This window comes from Perognathus longimembris, chromosome 14, assembly GCF_023159225.1.
Source record: "Perognathus longimembris pacificus isolate PPM17 chromosome 14, ASM2315922v1, whole genome shotgun sequence".
In the NCBI taxonomy this organism is placed as follows: Eukaryota; Metazoa; Chordata; class Mammalia; order Rodentia; family Heteromyidae; genus Perognathus; species Perognathus longimembris.
The window spans coordinates 15,797,960-15,821,311 of record NC_063174.1 but is presented as its reverse complement, the minus strand read 5'-3'; the positions used below and the strand labels follow the sequence as shown (position 1 = coordinate 15,821,311).

The following is a 23,352-nucleotide window of genomic DNA, read 5'->3' as shown; positions in this document are numbered from 1 at the left end:
AAACAGTGAGAAGTTAAAATGATATGGTTGTATTTTTTTAAAAACCTGCACCTGAGCAATGTATATCCTTTTTATTCACTTATGAGTATAGTAAATACAATATCACTCAAATCAGGTTTAAGCACTTTGTTCCTTCTTGCCTATTAAGAATATTAAAAAAAATTATCCATTCCAGGTAATTCATTCTATCCATACAGAATAGTGATGGATGAATTAAATGTTCATGATGGGTATATAATATGCCTTTCATGTTCAAGAACTGTCACTTATTTGAGTATGCTGACCTCAGTGATCTTAATGGTAATTCCTTTTTTATACAAACAATAAAATTTGTCTGACCACTTTAGCATTTAATTAGTGTAAATCTATGTAGCAGGAAAAGTAATTATAATTTTTACCTAACAGAATTGGAAACATAATTCAGAAATGAATTAGGATCTCTCACTTAGAATGAATAATTCAATGTTATGGCCTATATTACATTAGTATTCTGCCATTTGTTTTTAATTCTGCCCATCTAATTTAATCCCAGTTTGTTAGATACTGAGTTATGACTAAAATTCCAGATGTAACACTTAATAGCTACTGAGTTAAAAATGAAGTATTTGTTTTTTTCAGATTCTGTAGTCTTGATATTAATCACAATGCATTATAGTTCATAGAAACTGGGAATTTTCCTTCTGATACACTAGCTCTAACAGTTTATCTTGCAGGTTGGTGACTCATTGTAGCTATAGTGATAAGTGAAATGTTGGAAGAAATGCTCAGTCTCCCTCAATGATGTTGATTCTGTGGTCCTCTTCCAGCTGTAGAGATGGGAGGCAGCTTAGCAGATAAACTTAGTGAACTGAGGTGAATAAAAATGAAAATTTCCACAGTGGAAGGAACTGAATCCCTGGGTGCCAAGAGCAAAGGATGCTTTCTTGCCTGCAACATTTACTTTGGATTTGGGTGTAAGGGATGAAGCAGGGACAAAACATATATTTTGGTCATTTATTTACTCTTATCTGTAGTTAACTTTAATTAATATAGGGTAGAAGGTGAAAGAAATCCCCAAACAGTATCAGATGATTTAATTATTTAGTAATAATTTGCTCTTCCCTGTAGTAATACTGCAAATTCACGAACTAGTATTTAGATTCATTGTATATGTATGGCATTATAGGTCTGTGTGTAAAAGTAGACACGTGCATATTTGCTTAAGGAATGGCCCCCATATTACCTGGTGATCTAAGAGCTTCTTCTAGGATGCTGCAGATACATAATCTGTCTCATGAATCTATGTTTTCATGACACTGCATACAGATTTGCATTATATGATGAAACCATTATAATGTGTTATTGGACTATTAAGACTGAGAATGCATTATCAATGCAGTTGACATGCAATAGAATGTCTGGGTCACATGGTAGGTAATTGTTTAACAATTCAAGGAACTATATAAAAACATATGTTACCATTGGCAGTGTACAGTAATTCTACTTCCTTCACTGTGACAATGTAATTACAAAAAAAAAAAACATACTCTGATAAATTTCATTCTCCTTTTCCAAATCTTCTCTCAAACTCCACAGTTTGCTAATCCTTAGTAATTACTACACAACTTTCTGGTTAACATTTCCTATTTACTTCATAGGACAAACTATATGTTGTATTTGTCTTTGAAGGTCTTATGACTTTTACATAATATAATACCCTTAATTACACTCCATTTAGCTGAAAACAACAGGATTTTTTAAGTCACTAAATAGTGCTCAAATTTGTATATGTAATCAATTCCTTATCCACTTATCTGTAAGGGGAAGTTAATCTAATTTTATATCTTTACTCTGGTGAGAATTTCTGCAGTTAACCTGGTATACAGTTAGTATCTTTCAAAATAAACTGTTAATATCTTGTTCATAAGTTTGACTCCATATTTATTAATCATAGTAGTTTTTGAGAGCTTGTTTGGAGGTTCTAGCAGGGGAGCGCAGCTACTCGTATACCCTTGACCGAAGACCGGTCCTCCTCTATCGGGGATGGTCATCCTCTTCGACCGAACGCTCAGCTTCGCGAGGGACGGACATGGAGCGGTGCTGGAGGAAGGGGACACCCGCCTAGCCAGCCAGATCAGCCGAATCAACCCTGGCGATCAATGGGGTGACAGATGTCGCAGCCAGATCGCCCTCACATCCTCATAGTAGTTTTTGTATCAATATTTTGTGTGAATTCTGCAACTATTTAGCTTATTAACAGGGGAGTTCGTGCGGCTCTGATATTCTAAAATAGCAGTTTATGGAAACATCAACAGAAGTCTTTTTAAAGTCTAATAAACTATAAACTGATCACATGTTAAACTTCATACCACATGGAATTAAAAACAGATTGATTTTAGTTTCTGATTAGTAATAAAATAAAATAAAAATAATGAATAAGAAAAGGCTGTAATAGGGAATCTTATTTAAGACTTAAGAAGAAAATGGCAGGGAGAAAAGAATGACTTATCCATGGCCATGAAATCATTTAAGCTATTAAGCAATAATGCTGGAATTCTAGCCATGTCTGCAGAAACTTTTATGGAAGAGTCGGGCAAATGGCTTTCAGTGTGAATTAAAATTTGAGCACAAATTATAAACGAGGTCCAAGGCATACTTTAGGTGGACAGATACAATATGCTATTTATATTACAGAAAAAAGAGAAAACTGAAAAGAGGGATAAGATGATTTTAATTAATTTTATACAATTTTCAGTAGATGAGTATTTCAAAGAGAATTACTTATGAGTTGAATCTCATATTAAAATTAATAAATTGATATGTTCCAACTGGATTATTTTAGAATAAATGAAAAAGTAAAAAGAGTGGGAAACAAAGAGGGAAAAAAGAAGCTAAGCCATGCTTTCATAAACTGTGGGTACATTGTGTCAAGGCTCTGAAGGAGACTGGAAAAGAATGTACCATAGGCACACAGAACTCAGGAAGTAGACCATCAGAATTTTAAGTTCATGAATTTAAAAACTTGATGAATGCATCTGAAAGACAGGCAAAAACAAGAGCCCTCGACATGTTTTTTCAATCTAAGAATGGTTTTATTCTAATAGGTCATATTATACTTAGTAGAATCTGGTACTTCACAAGATATTTAGAGTCCTTATGCAAATATTCTTAGAGTTACTTAATAACACATGGCCCATTTTAGCTAATTATGTAATTATATTTAGGAGAGGCAGATGCTTTTTTCAATGACTTCTCCTAAAACTGAATGTTTTTGCTTTAATGTTCTTTAGTCTCTATTGACAAATGGACGACTTAATACACATTTTATTTAAGGTAGTAATTTTCATAGCAGGCAATATTTTGTAAATGTACTTGAATGTCACATAAATGGCCTCTAAAGGAATTCCTTATTTCAACCTGAAGTCTCATGAGCTTCATCCTGACTCTCTCCAATCCTATTGGAGTTCTAGTCTTCTGAGCTCCCTCCAGAATCTACCCATTAGGCTCTGCTTTGTAGCATTCTGGGCTTGCCTAGTCACAGCTCCCAATGTCAACAATGGACAGTTCATAGCGTCTTGACCACATTCATCAGGCAAAACATCATGTTGATGGTAGAATGCAGCTGAAGCACTCATCTCCTGGAAATGAATCAGAAATTGGAATAGCTCACATTATGATTGGACAGCAAGCAGAGCTATGCCTTCACAGGAAGGGACCTGGGAAAGACAGTCATTGGTAGAGTCCTCAGTGACTGACTCCTTCCAAGTAGGCCTGATTTTCCACTATTTCATCATCTCCCAAGTTTTACTCAATTTTACATTCATCAGTGAATTACAGTTTCATGAGGTCAGAACCCACATGATCTCATTGATCCTAGGAACTCCCTGAAACCATTAAAGTGTGCTTTACTAATGTCCTAGGTGTTTCTTAACCCAGTCAAGTTCGAAACTAAGCATTACCATCAACAACTCTAGAAGATGAGTAGAAAAGATGACGTAAATGGCTCTGAAATTCAGAGGACCGGCAAGAGTTGAAATCTGACAATGACAAAGATCAATGTTTATACACTTATAAGAGAAATAGACTCGAGAATTAAGCAATGTGCTTTCTCATATAGAATATTTGACATGCAAAAAATAAAGAACTCTTGAAAGAATTGATGTGTGAATAAAGAAGACAGACATGAAGAGGAAAAAAAAGGAAAATATCATCAGGCTAATATTCACTTACTTTACATGAGAAGATAAGCAGTGTTTCAATATTAATCTGTAAATCCCATTTTAAACATATAGAACAATTGATCATAATATATGAAATAATTCTTAATTAGGTGTCAACAGTTAATATTGATATTTTGAAAGTTATTACAACTAATCCTCAATGAACATCAGCTTTCGAATGAAAATTGGATTTTTGAAGATTGAATAATTTTATAGTTAATTATATCATAAGTATGAAATATCATGCCCTGTATATGGATAATTATAAGTATCAAATGGCATAAAGTGATCTTCAATATAGTTGATATTATTTTAAGTAAACTAAATGAAAAACAAATTACATAATAATGGATTGTGCTTTTAAATATAAAGGAAAGCCAAATACTGTTGTCTCACACTTGTCCTCCTAGTTACTCAGGAGGATGATCTGAAAGAATCCTGGTTCAGTGCTAGCCCAGGGAGGAAAGCCTCTGAGACTTTTTTCTCTAATTAACAATCAAAAAGCCAGAACTGAAGCTGTGATTTGATTGGTGGAACAGCAGCCTGGAGACAAAAATCAAATAGACATACCTAGGCTCCAAATTCAAGCTCCAGTAGCAACACCAAAAATAAGAAAAAAATAAATTAAATTTTAAATAATATGAAAGAAAAAAAGAAGGAACGTGAAAAGATATGGTTAATATTGACCTAAGGAAGTCTCAGTCAGATCAATTAGAAGAACAAAGAAATGATCAGGAGGCTACTCTAAACCTACACTCAAAGGAGGAGGTGTATGGAGGTGCATTCTGGGCTCTGGCTTGTAAATTTGTCAAGATGCTGTACTGATCTTTATCCTTCAATGTTCACTGCATCTTTACATCTTCCACAGACAGAAATTTCTCAACACTTACGACCTGTTGTTGTCATTTCTTATTTTTCCCCCCAAAAATGTTTTACTTACCAAAAGATCCGTAGAGAATAGTCAATTATAACAATCAAAGTACTTGTCATTGGGAGGAGAGATTAGTATACAATTGCATTATGTTAAATTCATACCAAAAGAGACTTCTCAATAAACTCATAAATACACAATATAAACAATATAAATTAAAACATAAAGCCTTGGTCATGAAGGAGAAAAAAATATTATATCTGTTGTGACAAGGAGAGCTTATGTCAATTCTAGTACCATATACTCAAAGATTCCAGCACAGAAACAACCAGTGCTTAGTGAAATACATGTATTTCTAGCTCTCTTAATATGAGGAAAAGAGGAAACAAGTATTTCATGATTGGCCAGTGCCAATTAGATTAGTTACTAAGAGTTACCTGAGAATAATGGGAAAATTATTTGTAACACAAGAGAAATTACAACTGAGGAATTCGATTTTGGATATTAGGTTATGTACATTGAAATCTCTATATATGTATACATACATATAAATAGATAACAGACAGATATATCCAAGTATAAATATTTGTATTTTATATATGTGAAAAATCAAGCCTTGACTAAAAGTAACAAAGAAGGCATAGAACATGACAAGCATGATGAGGAAATGGAACTTTGAATGTATGTTTTTACATATAAATGCAAATGAAGACATAATCTTTTCATGCAAGTATGAATTGCAGAATCAACAATACCATTCAAACTTGATCCCTTAATATCTAATTGTGAAATCTGATGTGTCATGTTTAAATTCTTAATGATTACGTATTATCATTTGTATTATATGAATAATATGTCTATTGTGATTATTAACTTTGTGGAAACTATGTTGAAGACCATATGGAAATTAGTAAACACTTAATAACTATTGAATATACTCTTATAATTGTTTGCAAATTGTTTTTGTGACTTCATGAGGAAATTGTGTTTTAGGTACAAAATAGTTTTGTATTTATTTAAAAAGATATATTGAATAAATCATTTGTGGTTATACATTAAATATTATAGATAAATTGGTATGAAAAATATTGTGTGGATTCCACTATTGCAGAAAGTATTATTTGGCTTTAAGTTATAATAAACATAAGCACTTGTTGACATTTTAAAATTATACCAAGTATAAATACAATTTCTAGATTATTACATATATTTAAACATACAAAAAGACAAAAGAAAGATGCATGATTTTAAACCTCAGACCTGAAGATGTAACTCAGTAGTGGAACACTATGTAGCAAGCACCCATATCAATCAATATCAAGAATTTAAAATTATAATCAGTAACAAATGATACGAAGCAAAAAAAAAAATACACCAAAGTGTTATGATATTCATAAAGGTATACATATAGTGTTTTGGAAAGAAACAATATTTTAGGCAGTACAATATACTATTATAGGCATAATTTTGACCATTTCTCTTATTTAAGGGAATATTTTGTTTTTATGAACTTGAGAATATTATACAAGTTAAAATTTAGACATGATTCCTTTGTTTTCTCAGATTTCACTGTACATTTGATTTATCAGTGAAAATGTGATAGAGCAATAGATTCAATGCATAAAATATATTTAAGCCTAATACAGCACTCTTGCTTGAGAATAATTTGCTTTAATTGGATTATCCTCTCATATTGCTTTTCACTGCCTTTGGCATGTGGCTCTTTAAACCAAACTTATGAAATGGTTCCTGTCAGCCATGCAAATAGACCAAAAACATTTACCAGCCTACAAAATGTTTTACAGGCCCTTCTGCTTTTGTGGCATCCCATTTGTAGTAAACCTAATGCAATTAGCATTTTTATGACTCACTCAGTAGTTCTTTCCCCCTGAATCCATAATAAATGGCTAATTTCCAAATATTGGTCATTACTCATGAGTTGTTTCTGGATAGATGTTTTAAACATGTCATGATTCACTTATATCTAGAATGGAACTAAATAAGGACATGTATTCCATAACTACCATTAAAAATAGGCTAATGTATATTTTGAAACAGACTATTGTGACAGAATAGTGAAGTGAAAATATAATTAACAGCAGAAATTGTTTTTGAGATGGTTATACCAATTTTCCAAATGTCTTACTGTGTTTGGTATTTAAGTCTGAAGGTTCACATTTAGCCACTATGCTCAATGGAATTTTCTATTACACATTCAGGAATCAGGAAACTTTTCTTTAAATAAGAAGCAGGAAGGGATAATGATGGGAAGATGATTCTTGGGTCTTCCTGTGGCCCATCTGCCCTCCTATTCTTGTGTTAACATTTCCTTGTCTTAAAGTTAATTGAATTACAACTTAGAAATATGGATTTTTCTTTACCTGCTCCAATTTACACAGTTTCTACAACCTCATTTGACTAATATATCTTAAATATTAGAAGAGATTTACATAGTGAGTCCAACAATTTTTAAGGCATAACACAAGGATTGACAATTAGGGATACAATAAGTCCTTTCTTGGATTTTTACCTTTTTCTATTTCCATTTAAATTTACTAACAAGACAACATGTTGGAAATAAACTTTACAACTGAGGGTAAAATGAGGGAAGGGGTAACACTGTTTGACAAGAAATATATTCCTAACATTATGTATGTAACTGTAACCCCTCTGAACATCACCTTGACAATAAAGGTAAATTAAAAAACAATAAATTTACCTTTCATTGTCAAGGAAGAAAAAGCTCACTGAGGTAGAATAACAGAATTATAACTCAACAGACATCAAATTGAGGTTCTCACATACTATCTTTACTTGTCCTGTGTCCAAATCTGGGGCTTGAACTCAGAGCCTCATGCTCTTGCTTATTTTGCTTTCCCCCATGGATGGTATTCTACCTCTTGAGTCACACACCCCAAGCCCACTTTTTATTAAAAATATACTTATGCATCTATACTAATATTGGATGTTGATTTTGTTTCTCTCTCCATTTGTTCTTTTCACATTTGCTCTTTACAGTCTCAGCATTAATGTCACTGTCACAGGTAGGTTAGTATATGTTGAGTTATAACTATAATATTATTATTCATCCTAAAATTCTTAGCTTCCTATTTTGAAAATTTGTGGAGTTTGATTCAATTTTGACTGTACATGCTTAAAGAACTTAATATGTACTTTTATGCCATATGTAATTAAATGCATGTAAAAAACTAAATAAATGAAGAAATTTTGACATATCATGCAAGCTAAACTGTAAATAAGCAACTACGATAGCTCAACAACCACGATACAAATTTGAATTAATCCTACTGAATCGTATTTTCTAGGAAATTGACAACAGTCAAATTCATATAAACAAAAATGGATTATCATATTTATTATGTTTAAACATTTATTTCTTCTTAAAATACAGTATTATTGTTTAAATATAATAAAAAAGATACAGAAAAATTATATTATTGTAATCATTGGCACAAATGTTTTGTTGTTGCTTATCCCTAAAATTTTCTTATTGTGTGCCAAAAGAAACAAAAGAGCTTGTTTATTATTTATTAATATATCTCCTTACTAGTATTTGATATTGCTTTTATCTCTCTTTGCTTATACTAGTGCATTCCATGTTTATATGTGCCAACCTCAATGAAATGTGAATGAACACGTATAAATTGTACTGACTAAAGGTTTAGGCTGCTTGACCAATGCAGCTGAGGGAATTATCACCTATATTTACTCATGCTGTACCTTACAGGATACTCATCTGTTTCTCCCTTATGTGTTTTCAATAGGGTTCCACTTATTCTGAGGCCCAATGCAAAAGCAGTTACTCAGAAAAACAGCTCCAGTTCCTTAAATGAATAATATTCACCCATCCTGCTAATAGACCATACATAGACTATGTATCATATAGTAGAATCATTGATTCATAAAACTATGTCCCATGCAGTTTTCAAGTTATCTTCTACACAGAGGCTGTCTGCATTTAGAAACTTTGATCTTATTTAATAAAATAGGTTTAGGATAGTGAGACTCAAACCCAAGTGAATTTTACATCTTCTAAGTTCTAAAAAATATATGTAGGTGCTTAATTTACAAATTAGCAGTTACTTATGGTCTTATTGTTTCACATATGCTCTTGTTTCTTAAAAAATTGTAGCATCTTGCTGTCTTGCTGTAGAAAAATTTCACTTAGTGTATGTAAAAAACAAAAACATGTCGTTAACATCTCTTTAAAACTGTTTATAAATATCACTATCATGACAATGTTATTCAGCTCTATAATTATCTTCTGTGTAGTAGTCAGGATAGTACACAAAAAAAGACCTTTTGTCTTTGGAAACATTTTGACACAGTTCTCCTAAGAAATAATGAAATTGTTTTGGACAATTCATCTCAAGCACATTTGCTTATCACCCACATTCTTAGAAATCAAGGTTTCTGACAGACTTAGTATATTTTATAACATAAAATATTCTCACAAGCTGTATATTTGAAGGCCCTAAAGTTAGTGAATCATAATTAAAAATAGCTTTGGGGTTCTGTTCTTTTTTCTTTGTTGCCATTGTTTTTCTAATTTTTTATTCTTAATGACCAATTTCCTGAAATTCCTGAAATCATAATACAGTGATATTGACATGCAGTTAATGGAAAGGACATTCATTTTAATTGAAACTAAATTTTTTATTAAAGAACATCATTTCCCATCATTACTCTCTATTGCTCAATATGAAAAAAAAGAAAGAAAAGCATTGGTCTCCAAATGTGTCTAGAAAAACACTTAGTGATTTATATTTAAGGGTACTTAATGAAAAACCTGTCACTGAATATTTTAAATTCTAAAAATACATGCAAGTTTATAGAAAGTTAAAATATTACAGGAAAGGAGATGACTGAAAACTTTAAGTTTTGGCACACCATCTGTATGATACAGCTACTAACTTTCTTATTTTCAAATGGATACATAATGTTTATGCATATAAAATAGGTAAAGTAGGAAGTTTTCATATATATGTGAAATGTAGAATGACCAATCAGGATGATTATCTCTTCTATAGCTTCAAACATTGTTATTCATAAAATAATGTATTAAACCATCATAAACTGCACTTTTCTGGCCGTTGTTGTTAATGCATTATTTCCTTATAACTATTCTTGCACCTGTTATCTACCCTCCATTTATAATGTGTTCCTCTAATTTTCTAGCATCTAGCAATCACAGTTTTGCTCTACAATAATTTCAACATTTATACCTTTCAAATATGCATTAGAAGTTACAGTGTTTGCCTACTCATGCCTGGCTTAGTTCACCTAAAATAGTGTTCTTGAAGTTTTATCCATGAACCTGTTTGTTGTGTTTAATGAGAATTCTTTAATATGTGGCTGTGGGAGGCAAGCCTGGCCTTGGAGTGCATACGCTGCCCTAAGGGACATGGCGTGACAGCACACTGCGCACCTAAGACCACGCAGTGTGTTGTTTTCCCGGAGTTACGAGCTACTCCACGTCAGGTACCACCACACTCTCCTCATTCTTGAGAATTGAGCCAAAAAACCTGGTAAACAACTTAACCTTTAAAGTAATAAGTTACATTGGGCTGCTAGGGTGAGTAGGGTATTATAATTAGTTTAAAACTGTATATAAGCTGCTTTGCTTCTGCAATAAAGTACAGTTGTCCCTTGAGACCTGTCTCTGGTGGCTGCATCGAGTCGCAGTCGCCTTTACCCCCTGAGGACCACCTCTGATGAAGGAACAACCTGTGTTAGAGCTGAAAAATATTTAACAATGCTTTAGGATATTGGTTTCATGTATATTATATTATACTTTTATTTTGTCACTGAAATACTTAGATTAACTAGTATTATCAGTTAATGAATGAATATATGGCTCCCTTTTCTCTATTCTATAGTCTAGTTTCAATGTCATATCTATATATCTATCTAAATCTATATATCTATTAATTTGAATTATTTGTGGCTACTTTTTCTTTTAATGCAGCACATTTGGGGCATATATTCAAAGAAACAGAAACACAAAACAGATTTTGCTCCTGGAGGAGCAGGTAGCTATGGTTCTTTATGTGAACATGAGAATGTATCCAGAAAACAGGGGATAAGGTTGTTGGCTCAATTAGTCCAACTTGAGTGAACAATTCTTTGAAAGCTTGAGGGTAAATTAAGACATTTAGCTCTGCTTCTTATTAGTTGTGCATAAATCTTCTCAGGGGCCTAATTAGCTCTGTCACTGTAAGTGTCTTGTCCATTCACAGGAGAGAACACAGCCCGTCCCCTTCCATTTTGTCAGGAAATAACTACGGTAATTCGGAATTGAAACTTTTTTTCTGGTAAGGCTAGGAAGTCTGCAGGTTATAATAGTTCCAGTAATTAGGTGTCTAATCTTGAGTACTTTTTCTTGTGACTCATACGATAATTACTTGATCATTAATAATGAGAAACTGTTGGTAAAGTGTCCTCCTGGTGTTCATTTATTTTCATTGTTGTGGCCAGGGTTACCTGCATTCAATATAAATTTATTTTGGCAGGTGAGTTAATCTGCTATCTCTAGCAGCGAGAGCAGTGAATGAGGGATTACAAAAGAGCAAAGTAATAAGGATTAGAAGGGAGAGAAGTAAGTGTACAGGAAGAGAAAATTCATTTCGTTAGTAAGGTAAAATTATGCAGCTTCCAAAAATAGAATCATCCTTTGTAAAAACAAATTAAATGCATTCTGGATGCTGTTATGGCACCTGCCTGTGATCCACATGGGATTAGTATGCAGGGAAATCACAGCCGAATCCTGGCCCATGGGAAAAAAAAGCACCAGACCCTATTTCAAAGTGAAAAGGAGTGGGAGTTATGGGTCAATTGCTACATCTTCTGCCTAGCAGGAGTATGGCCTTGAATTGAAAATCAGAGTGAAGATCAGAAACAGATAGGGTTACAGACATGTGCAGATGTTTCAAATTCACTACCAAGCTCTAAGTCATTGCATATTGTTATTCCTTTTGGCCTAAAAAATAGCCAGTTCATAAAACGGAACTGCACACACAGAGATCCCTGCAAACAAAAGCTTTGACACAAACAAGTAATTCCTTTCACAGGACAGAGACAGTGAAGAAAAAGTTGGGAAAGTTTCTGTGCTCCACTTGAAAACTCATTTGGCTCAGGATCTGATATCCCAAGAGTCAGAAATTTGCTACCATTTTTAATATATCTATTCAGATAGATAGCAAGTGTGTGTGTGTGTGTGTGTGTGTGTGTGTGTGTGCATACAGAAGCTCAACTCAGGGACTCATGCTCCACTCTTGCTCAGTTTGATTGACATTTTATCAATTGAGTCACCACTGCAGTCTGGCTATATCTGGCTAGTTATTGCAGACAGAATCTGGCTAGCTTTTCTGCCAGGGCTACTTTAGTAACACACAAACACATCCCCATGCAAAACCTCCTGAGTGTCCAGGATTACAGGAATGAGCCTCTATTGCTCAGTTGAAAATTGGTTATTTTGAACTGAGAAACCTTTGTACAGATGATGTATGATGTGAAACTTTGATTTATTTATACCCGGGATGGTGGATCAATTCAGGATAGTTGATCATCTAATTTATCACACACTGTTATCATTTATTTATGAGAGTACATTCAAATCCCTTTCTCCTAATTATTCTGAAGCATTTGGTGAATTATTGTTCATAAGTGTATACTCTGTTACACCAGAATGTGCAGAATTTATTCCACTTACCTGAATATGGCATAGTAGCCATTGACCTGGCCTTCTATCTCATCTCACCACTAATAGTAATCATTGTGGTGGTCATTATTCTAACCTAAAGTTCTATAAAGTCAAATCACTTAGAGTCCACATCAATAAGATCAGGGTGTTTTCTGTCTTTGTCTGACGAGTTTCATTTAACATTAGGTACTACATATAAACCCATCTTGTTATACATGAGATGATTCCACAAAGGTTTATGGTTTAATGCTATTGCATTATAAACCATATTTATATAGAAACCTGTATGGTTATGTATAATATCTGTGTGGTATGTATACCAATTTTCATTATCTCTGTGTTAGCTAATGGACATTTATCCACTTGTTGACTAATAAGAACATGGCACGATCTCATAAAATGAGTATGCTCAAGATTGCTTCTATAAGCTTGGGAATACAGTATTGTTTCTTCTACGTGATGATTTCATTTACTTTGAGTAGAAGTCCAGTGATAAAAATTATTGGGTCTTACAGAAGTTTATTTATAATTTTCCGAAAAAATTTGATCTCAGGGCTAAGAATATGGCTTAGTGGTAGAGTGCTCACCTTGCAAGCATGAAGCCCTGGGTTAGATTGCTCAGCACCACATAAATAGAAAAAGCCAGAAGTGGTGCTGTGGCTTAGGAGGTAGAGTGCTAGCCTTGAGCAAAAAGCTCAGGGACAGTGCCCAGGCCCTGAGTCCCAAGCCCCGGGACTGAAAAGAAAGAAAGAAAGAAAGAAAGAAAGAAAGAAAGAAAGAAAGAAAGAAAGAAAGAAAGAAAGAATCTGATCTCTTTTCTATAGTAAGAACACTTACATTCCCACCAAACATGTTCAATATTTCTCCCTTCCCACATATGTGCTTTGGACATAAAATCTTTTTTTTTATTATGGAAGTATGACTACTCTTGCTTTCTTTTGTATGGCATTTCTTTAATTTTTATTTTATGTGTATCATTAGGGGAAGTGAATTCTTGTAAGCTGTACATAGGTTTTGTGTTTTTTTTTGCTTTGTTTTGTTTGTTTGCTTTTAGTTTATCCATTCAGTGATTCTGTCTTTTAATTAAAATCTATTTAAATTCCAGGAAAGTATAGGCAGATAAAGTCTTACAAGATCCATTATGTACTTGTTTTCTAGTAGTTCCTTTTTCTTTCTTTTAAAAATTATCTTTAAGTAGTTGAATGGAGGTATCAATTAACAAAGAAGTTTATGAATGCAATGCATCTTCCTAAGCGTCACTCCCTTCAATAATCTCACTCCCCACTGCCTTTGACAAACCATTCCCTTATTTTCTTAATTTTGTAGCATATACCTTTCTATCTTAAAGTCATTCATTCTGGTTAAGTTGGGTGATTTTACTATCCACAAAGTTTAAACGGAAAACAGTCTCAGAAACTCTGTGAATCAATTATTCTGAAGTTTTGTTTACAATATTTAAACATTTATGTGTCATGTGTTTCCCCTTCCCCAAGTCTTAAAAACGTTAGGAGAGCTTTTCTACCAGATAACTTCAGGCTGGCATGGAGGAAAAGCAGCATTAAATTTCAGTATTATATCAGATTTTTTAGCAGAAAACTCACAGACTAACCAGAAATTCTCATCATATCTCCTTTCATAATCAAGGTTTGCAGGTTTATACGTTTCCCATCTTGATTCTCTATCTTCATCCTCATTACAGCTGCATCGCTCAGGGTCTGTTCTTAACCCTGTACCAAAATTGCTCATCTTTAGCTGATTTATATTTCGTTGTTTGGAGCAAAAAATTCTTTGTCATACTGTACATAGGTTTCCACTCTGAACATTAAAATTGTCTTTTTAAAACCTCTCTATATTTGCATGTAAGACGTACTTCACTTCCATTCTAATTATCTCATGGAAAATGTTCTTTTTTTATTCTTTTGATTTTCTAATGATATGGGGGTGGGGTGGGGAAGCATACGTGTAGTAATATTTAACAGATTCCAAATTCTGATCATCTAGGAATTCAAATTTAGCATGTGATCTGCAATGTTGTTCAATCCTTCTTTATATTTTCGCTCATATATTGAAGTACCTACTAACTCTAATTGTTCAGAGAATACCATTGTTGACATGTACAAGGATGGTAGGATAAAAATAGGACCCTCAATGAATTCAGGCCCTAATTCTGGAGTTGACATGTACAAGGATGGTAGGATAAAAATAGGACCCTCAATGAATTCAGGCCCTAATTCTGGAAACATATCATGCTCTGCATGACAAAGGGACTTTTCAGATATAACTCAATAGAAGATCTGGATATTGTGACACATGTCTAGGTTATCAGGTTGAGCCCTGGCTGAAATAATTGTTCTCATTAGAGAAAAGCGGAATGTATTTAATTCAATGAAAAATAAAAATAAAGAAAACAATGTGAATAGAAATCAGTTATGGTGATAAAATTGAAAGCTAAGAAAACCTGGTGGCAGGCAGAATCAGACATATATAAATAACAAGTCATCCATTTAAGACTTGGGAAGGAACCAGGCCTCCAGGAACCCTTGAATCATTTTTTCTAAGTCCTTTGGCTCACAGCTATGAAAATTAAACAAAAAGTAAGGGCTATCCTTACTTGCCATTTTGTATTTAATTTACAATAACTTAAATTGCAGCAAAGCTAAGTTACGTTCTAAAAGTCACCAATCTAGTTACTAGAGCCTTTGGGTTTCTTTTATATTTTAAGCTCTTTCATTTTCTTTCTTTCTTTTTCTCTTTTTTGTTAATTAAAAATCATGTTTTCATAAACGTTTGGTTAACCACATTTCCAGTTTTGTAATTCCTTGTAAAAACCTTACCTACCCCCTTAGACACAGTTTATTTCCAGATACATATATCACCCCCAGGCTTTACCACGTGAAATATAAACTTTCTCATTGTTTGAATGCTATGACACTCAGAGTGCTTCAGTGATGTCTCATTTCAACCACAGTACTAAAATAATAATAATAATATATTATTGTGTTATATATTATAATTTTGTAGTATAATGCTACATAATATATCACATATAATAACTATTATTATCAATATTATTATTATTTGTTCCCATCCTGGGCCTAGCACTAGGGGCCTGGGTGTTGTCTTAAGCTTACTTTGTTCAAGGCTGCTGTTTTTCTACTTGAGTCACAACACCATTTTTGGCTTTTTGGTTGTTGCCTCGAAAAAAGAGTCTCACCGATTTTTCTGCCTGGCTGGCTTTGATTGCATGATCTTCAGATTGCAGCCTACTGAGATTATAGGATTACTAGCAGGAGTCACTGGTGCCTGGCTAAACATCCTATTATTTATCTTGGCAATAGCATAATTTGAAGTTAAATTCTGGTGATAATTATAATTAAACTTTCTTTGAATAACAAACAGAGCAAATGGCTTCCTGAAAATAGGCCTAAAGTTCAAGTCAGCAATCTGAATTTAAGTTCTATCTAGACACTATGGGCTAAAATATTTATTTTTTTAATTTAATTTTATTGTCAAGGTGATGTACAGAGGCATTACAGATACATACGTAAGGTACTGAGTACATTTCTGGTCAAACTTGTTACTTCCTCCTTCATTTTTCTCCCACCTTCCCTCCTCTCCAATCCCCCATACAAAGTTGTACAGTTAATTTCTAACATGCTGTCTTGTAAGTATTACTGTTACATTGGTTCACCTTTTATCCTTTGTCTCACCATTTAGATGTTCCCCTTCCCTTCCATTATTCAGAAAAAAGTACTTACATTACCCTGGGTACCAAAAATCAAATACGGTGACAACAGGGGCTAAATAAACCATAGGGAAGAAAAATGAAAGATAAAAGAAATATTTTCACATAATACATTAAAAGTAACAACAACAATGAAAAACAACAATGAAATATCATGCAGTTAATTCCACTTAGCATCATCTTATGTGATCATATGTACATAACTATTGAGCTATTGTGATCCTCTGCTAGGACTATCCTAAATATATACTAGTTATTACCAATGAGGGAAACCATAAAATCTATGTTTTTTGGGGTCTGGCTTACTTCACTTACTATAACTTTTTCCAAGTTTTTCTATTTCTTTGTAAATGGGGCAATGTCATTCTTTCTGATAGAATCATAGAATTTCATTGTGTGTATATACTACATTTTCTCAATCCATTCCCTACTGAGGGATAACTGGGCTATTTCCACATTTTAGCTATGGTAAATAATGCTGCAATGAACCTATGGTTTCCTGAAGAAAATGGTCTTATCCCATTGTTAACATTTTCCTCAATATTTTATTTTGAGTAATAAATAAATTCTGGAAATAATCAGAACTTATTTGGACAGTTATTAGGTAGCGAATTAATTTAATACCTCCCATGCTTTATCATAGTTCAGAGAATACATATGTCAAATAATGTATTTTAATTATGTGTCTTCTTAGGAAACAGTGTACTTTTCAAGCATACATTCATTTTAGAGTAAATCAATATCTGTGTCTATCTATGCATATATATCCTAATTATATGAGATAATAAAATAATGTTTTAGCATGATATTTCTCAAATGGTTTCTCAAATATCTGTAACACTGGTATTTCGCCCTCAAACAATTTTCAGTAGAAATTCAGTGACTAAAATAAACCATCAGCCTTGTGTCTTATTAATAACTAAGAAGAGTAGTTATAATTCAGTTTAGGTCTCAATTTACCTAAACTGATTTTTTCTTGAAAAGTTAACTATGGGTACATGAGCTGTAATTAATGCTACTATTTTCAAAGCTAATACCAAAATGAAACTTCAAAGAAAATGTAATATGACTTAGCACACTCTATGTGCCATCAAGTTTGGGAAACATTGATGTAACCAACACTGGAGACTAAAATAGATGGAAATACATTTATATTTATTCATAACTTCGTGAATTTATACTAGTTGTCCTAGACTAGTATACATGAAATCAGAAAAAACAACCTATCCACCTTTTAAAACTATAGAAGTATTTTGGGGATATATAGATCCTTAATACACAATGTCACTAATATTGCTTACTTTAATATTTTAAGTAGAATTTCATTGCTTTTATTAAAATAATTCACAAAAACTTCACATGCAATCCCTTTACATGCAAGAAAGTACCATGTCTAAAGCAATTCCTAAAAGTAAATAATGGAAGTTAGAATGTGATTTTCTTGTTGAGAGCACTAGCTTGACTGTGCTTTATGATTAGTTGTACAAACTATTGACTGACTTTACTTTTATGTGATAAAAGGTAATGACTTTGAAAGCTTGGTTGTGTAAAATCAAAAATTGCACTCATTATGTTTTATTCATTATCACAAACATCTTTAGAAAGTTGTTTTTTTTTTTTTTTTTTTTTTTTTTTTTTTTTTTTTTTTTTTTTTTTTTTTGGCCAGTCCTGGGCCTTGGACTCAGGGCCTGAGCACTGTCCCTGGCTTCTTCCCGCTCAAGGCTAGCACTCTGCCACTTGAGCCACAGCGCCGCTTCTGGGCGTTTTCTGTATATGTGGTGCTGGGGAATCGAATCCAGGGCCTCGTGTATCCGAGGCAGGCACTCTTGCCACTAGGCCATATCCCCAGCCCAGAAAGTTTTATTTATTTATTTTTTTGCTGAAGTGAACTTGAACGGTAAAGTTAACAAAAGCTACAGTCCTAATATTTTTCATTAATACCAATTAATCTAATTTACAAGGACTCTAGATAACTTCTATTAGTTTAATAGTCACCTAAATTCCATAATTATCTATATATTTTAATAGTCTCAGCTATACCATGTGTTAAGAAAATCACTTCCATTTTTCAAAGAGTAATTAAAGTTAATATTTGCTGAAAGGTATTACTAAAATCAATATTCCCATCCAGAGTATTGGGGTACAAATCTGAAGGAATAGGGTTGAGAATTTGTATTTCAGTTTAGGATACATTTAGAATAGTCAATATAATCATAACTCATATCAAGAAGTTAAAACAACAAGATAGAATAAATCCAGAAGAAAAGATAATTACTGTGAACTAGGAAGCCTAAAACTACCTAAACATTTTATATACAACTTGATATGGTTATTGAGAATAAAAAATTAGGCAACAAAAGTATTGATGATTTAGAACACGAAGTGTGTGGCTAGGAATATGGCCTAGTGGCAAGAGTGCTTGCCTTGTATACATGAAGCCCTGGGTTCGATTCCCCAGCACCACATATATACAAAATGGTTAGAAGGGGAGCTGTGGCTCAAGTGGTAGAGTGCTAGCCTTGAGCAAAAAGAAGCCAGAGACAGTGCTCATGCCCTGATTCCAAGCCCCAGGACTGGCAAAACAACAACAACAAAGAACACGAAGTGCAATGGAAAAGGTACCATATTAGGAAGGAAAATGAAAGTGGAAAATGTAATAAGAGAATATAATAACATCTCAATGATAGGTCTGTTGATTTTGTGGAGCTTATTTACATGTGCTTATTAAATATTAATTTCATTAATTAGAAATTCATTTTGTTCATTATTTCCAAGTTATATGAAAGTATTTTTATTTATTCTGTATATGTGAAATGAACTCAAGACAAATTGCACCAAATTTGACACATTTCAAATGATAGTATATATGATACAGAATTCTTTGTCTTAATCAGAATTCCTTACATTTAAGGATCCTTTAATATTTGTAAAAACACATGATAATTTGATCAAGACACAAAATGTTGATAATGAGAAAATACATGTGATAAATGTCTATCACCATTATTTTAAGTGCTGATTAGAGTGAAAGCAATATAAATTATATTTTCACCTTTTGCAGGCAATGAGGCTAAATTTATCACTTGTTTTTTTTCAGCTATTAGGAAAAAATGCATAGATTTGATGCAACAAATGTCTTACTTTGTGTTGTATATAAAATGTTAGTAATCTAATTCGCCTTTGAATTTATAGTGCTTTTGTCCTAAACAAAAAAAAAAAAAAGCAAAAGTGTAATTCATCTCCTTGCAGACCACAGGTTGATTATCTAGGTTAATTTGTAATTCTCCTCATTCACTCTCAAACACAATGTACATGAATTTCCATTGAGTAACATAACTGATGAAGAACAATTCTCAAGAGTTTAACTTGCCTAAAACATCAGGATATTTTCAAGTAGTTCTGACATTGAAAAGAAGAATAAAGCAGTGTCACAATTACCCATCAAAGTTATCTTAAGGATAGTCTAGCATGTGATGACTTGCTATGGCTCTTGAATTCACAATAAACTTCTAATGTTTTTGCATTCTGTTGTCCTTTACAGTAATTCAGGGTGTCCTATGAGTTGTTTTCTGTTTTAAGTTTTGTTTCTTTTCAGTGCTCTCAACATAGATGAAGATATACAGTCAGTTAACTAAAACTATAACTTAATTTCTGACAAAGAATGAAATAACCCTATTTCCTGACAAGTAGTAGTTTTCACTGTATTAGAGAGAAAACTAAGGTGAAAAATGGAAGTGACTTTTCTTTCTTTTAAAATATTTCTTTTCTTTATTGTCAAAGTGAAATACAAAGGGGTTACAGTTTCATATGTAGAACAGTGAGTACTTTTCTTATCCAATTTGTTACCTCCTCCCTCATCCCCCACCTTCTCCTGTCTCTCTCCTGCCCCTGTACCTCCACACCTCCCCCAATGAGTTGTACAGTTACTTTACACCAAAAGGTTTTTATAAGTATTGCTTTTGGAGTTGTTTGTCTTTTTATCCTTTGTCTCTCAATTCTGGTATTCCCTTTTCCTTCCCTAGTTCCAATACATGTATATAAAGCATCTGGAATACTAAGATCAGTTACAGTAATAGCAGGAGTAAAATCACTGGAAGGGAATTCAAGAGAAAAAAAAAAGGCATGGTTTCATATGGCATGTTAACTACAACAATGATATACAACTTATTTCCATAACATGGAGATCATTTCACCTAGCCTTATGTGTTCATATGGACATGGCTATTGAGGTCTTGTGTTCTTTTGCTGTGTCTATCCTAGAGATGTATTAACTATTCCCTATGAAGGAAATCATAGTGTCCATGTTTCTTTGGGTCTGGATCACTTCACTTAGTATGGTTTTTGCAAACTCCTTCCATTTCCTTATGAATGGGGCAGTGTCATTCTTTGTGATAGAGGCATAGAATTTCATTGTGCATATGGACCACATTTTTCTGATCCACTTTTCTACTGAGGGGTATCTGGGTTTCTTTCTTTTTTTTTTTTTTTTTTTTTTTTTTGGCCAGTCCTGGGCCTTGGACTCAGGGCCTGAGCACTGTCCCTGGCTTCTTCCCGCTCAAGGCTAGCACTCCGCCACTTGAGCCACAGCGCCGCTTCTGGCCGTTTTCTGTATATGTGGTGCTGGGGAATCGAACCTAGGGCCTCGTGTATCCGAGGCAGGCACTCTTGCCACTAGGCTATATCCCCAGCCCGGTTTCTTTCATTTTTAAGCAATGATAAATTGTGCTGTGATGAACATAGTTGTGTTGGCGGCTTTAGTATGATCTTGTTTGTAATCTTTTGGATAGATGTCCAAAAGTGGGGCTGATGGGTTATAAGGGAGCTCTATGTTTAGCATTCGGAGGAACCTCCACTCTGCTTTTCAGAGTGGTTGGACAAGTTTACATTCCCACCAACAATGTAGTAGGGTTCCCTTTTGGCCACATCTCCTCCAGCATTCGTTATTGTTAGTTTTCCGATAGATAATGGATAATCTTGCTGGGGTGATGTGGAATCTCACTGTAGTTTTTGTTTGCATTTCTTTTGTGGCCAGTGATGTAGAGTACTTCTTCATGTGTCTTGGCCATTCTCACTTCCTCTTCAGAGAAGTCTCTTTTTAGGCCTTTAGCCCATTTTATGAGGTGACAGTTGGTTCTTTGAGGATTTGATTTGGAAGAATTTAATTTTTTGAGTTCTACATACATTTTAGATATGAGGTCTTTGTACATTTTATGACTGGTAAAGATCTTTTCCCAATCTCTGGGCATTCTGTTTATCTTGCAAGCTATGTTCTTTTTCATGCAGAAGCTCTACGGTTTGATGCAGTCCCATTTTTCAAACTTTGATTTATTGCATTTTTCAGGCACATATTAGGGAAGTTTTGTCCTGTGCCAAGGAGCCCAAGTGTTTCTCCTATTCCTTCTTGTAGTGTTTTCAAGGTATCTGTTTTTATTTCAAGGTCTTTGATCCATTTGGAATTGATTCTTGTGCAGAGTGATATATAAGGATCTAGTTTTAATTTGTTACAGGTGTTGAACCAGTTTTGCTAGCACCATTTGTTGAAGAAGATCTCTTTCTTCCATCTTATTTTTTAGCTGCTTTATCAAAGATTAAGGAGCCATAGTTCTGCGGGTTCATTTCTGGGTCTTCAGTTCTGTTCCATTGGTCCTCAGGCCTGTTATTATACCAGTCACAAGCTGTTTTTTATTACTATAGCTTTGTAATACACTTGAAGTTTGGTATTGAAATTCCTCCAGCACTGTTCTTTCTATTTAGGATTGTTTTTGCTATTTGGGGACTTTTATTGTACAGTATGAATTTCTGGATTGTTCCTTCTGTTTCACTAAAGAATGGTGTTGGGATATTGGTGGGTATTGAATTGAATGTGTATATACCCTTTGGCAATACTTCTATTTTAGCATATTGAACAAGAAATACACCCACTGCCTTAATGTATGAAACTGTAATTATTCAGAAAAAAGTAGATCCTTTACAAATTTGCTTAGCTTGCTGTGTACCTCATTTATGAAATATTGACTAGCTTGCCCAAGGCTTTTGGTGAGATATCCAGCACTGATGAGTAAGTGAAAAAAAATATGGTTGAATGAGGATATCATGATGAAACCTATTTGTACATAAACTTAAAAAGTTAAAGTTAAAAAGTGTATAGCAGGGCTGGGGATATGGCCTAGTGGCAAGAGTGCTTGCCTCATATACATGAGGCCCTGGGTTCAATTCCCCAGCACCACATATACAGAAAACGGCCAGAAGGGGCGCTGTGGCTCAAGTGGCAGAGTGCTAGCCTTGAGCAAAATGAAACCAGGGACAGTGCTCAGGCCCTGAGTACAAGCCCCAAAACTGGCAAAAAAAAAAAAAAAAGTGTATAGCATACTTGTATAATATATGCATTCTATATTTGTATCATTCTTCTCTTGAGATATGTTTAAATGGAAATGATTCTGAAAATAATTTTATGTTTTCTAATACACAGATAACATATTTCCAGAGTGCATTGGAAATTTAAAAACTTTATTAAGAAACTCCATGAGAAACAAAAATGAGAAAAAGGAAGAATATGTTGACTACATCTTCTAATCAAACTTATTGTTATTATTTTCCATTTCTAGACATTGCCAAGAGCAGCACTTTATTCTATTTACTATATATTTTCATATTTTCCTTAAGATGTAAAATATGTGTTCTCCTTTTAACACCAAATAATTTATAATTTCCAAAAAAGCCTTTCTACTTTCCTTCTCCTAATTGTGCAACTCTGAAAGTTTATATTTATATACATTTTAAGGAAATATAAAAATTTAATGAAAGTTTCACAACA

The 23,352-nt window shown here is 33.5% G+C and overlaps 1 long non-coding RNA gene across 1 annotated transcript; it reads right to left on the bottom strand.

Moving 5' to 3' along the window:
* Nucleotides 1–574: 574 nt before the first annotated feature.
* LOC125363524 lies at nucleotides 575–22,796 on the bottom strand. The gene is made up of 4 exons (XR_007213239.1): nucleotides 22,658–22,796; nucleotides 7,468–7,472; nucleotides 1,569–1,579; nucleotides 575–585 (listed from the first exon to the last, which is right to left on the bottom strand). It is a non-coding gene; the product is annotated as an uncharacterized LOC125363524 (long non-coding RNA).
* Between the last annotated feature and the right edge of the window lie 556 nt (nucleotides 22,797–23,352).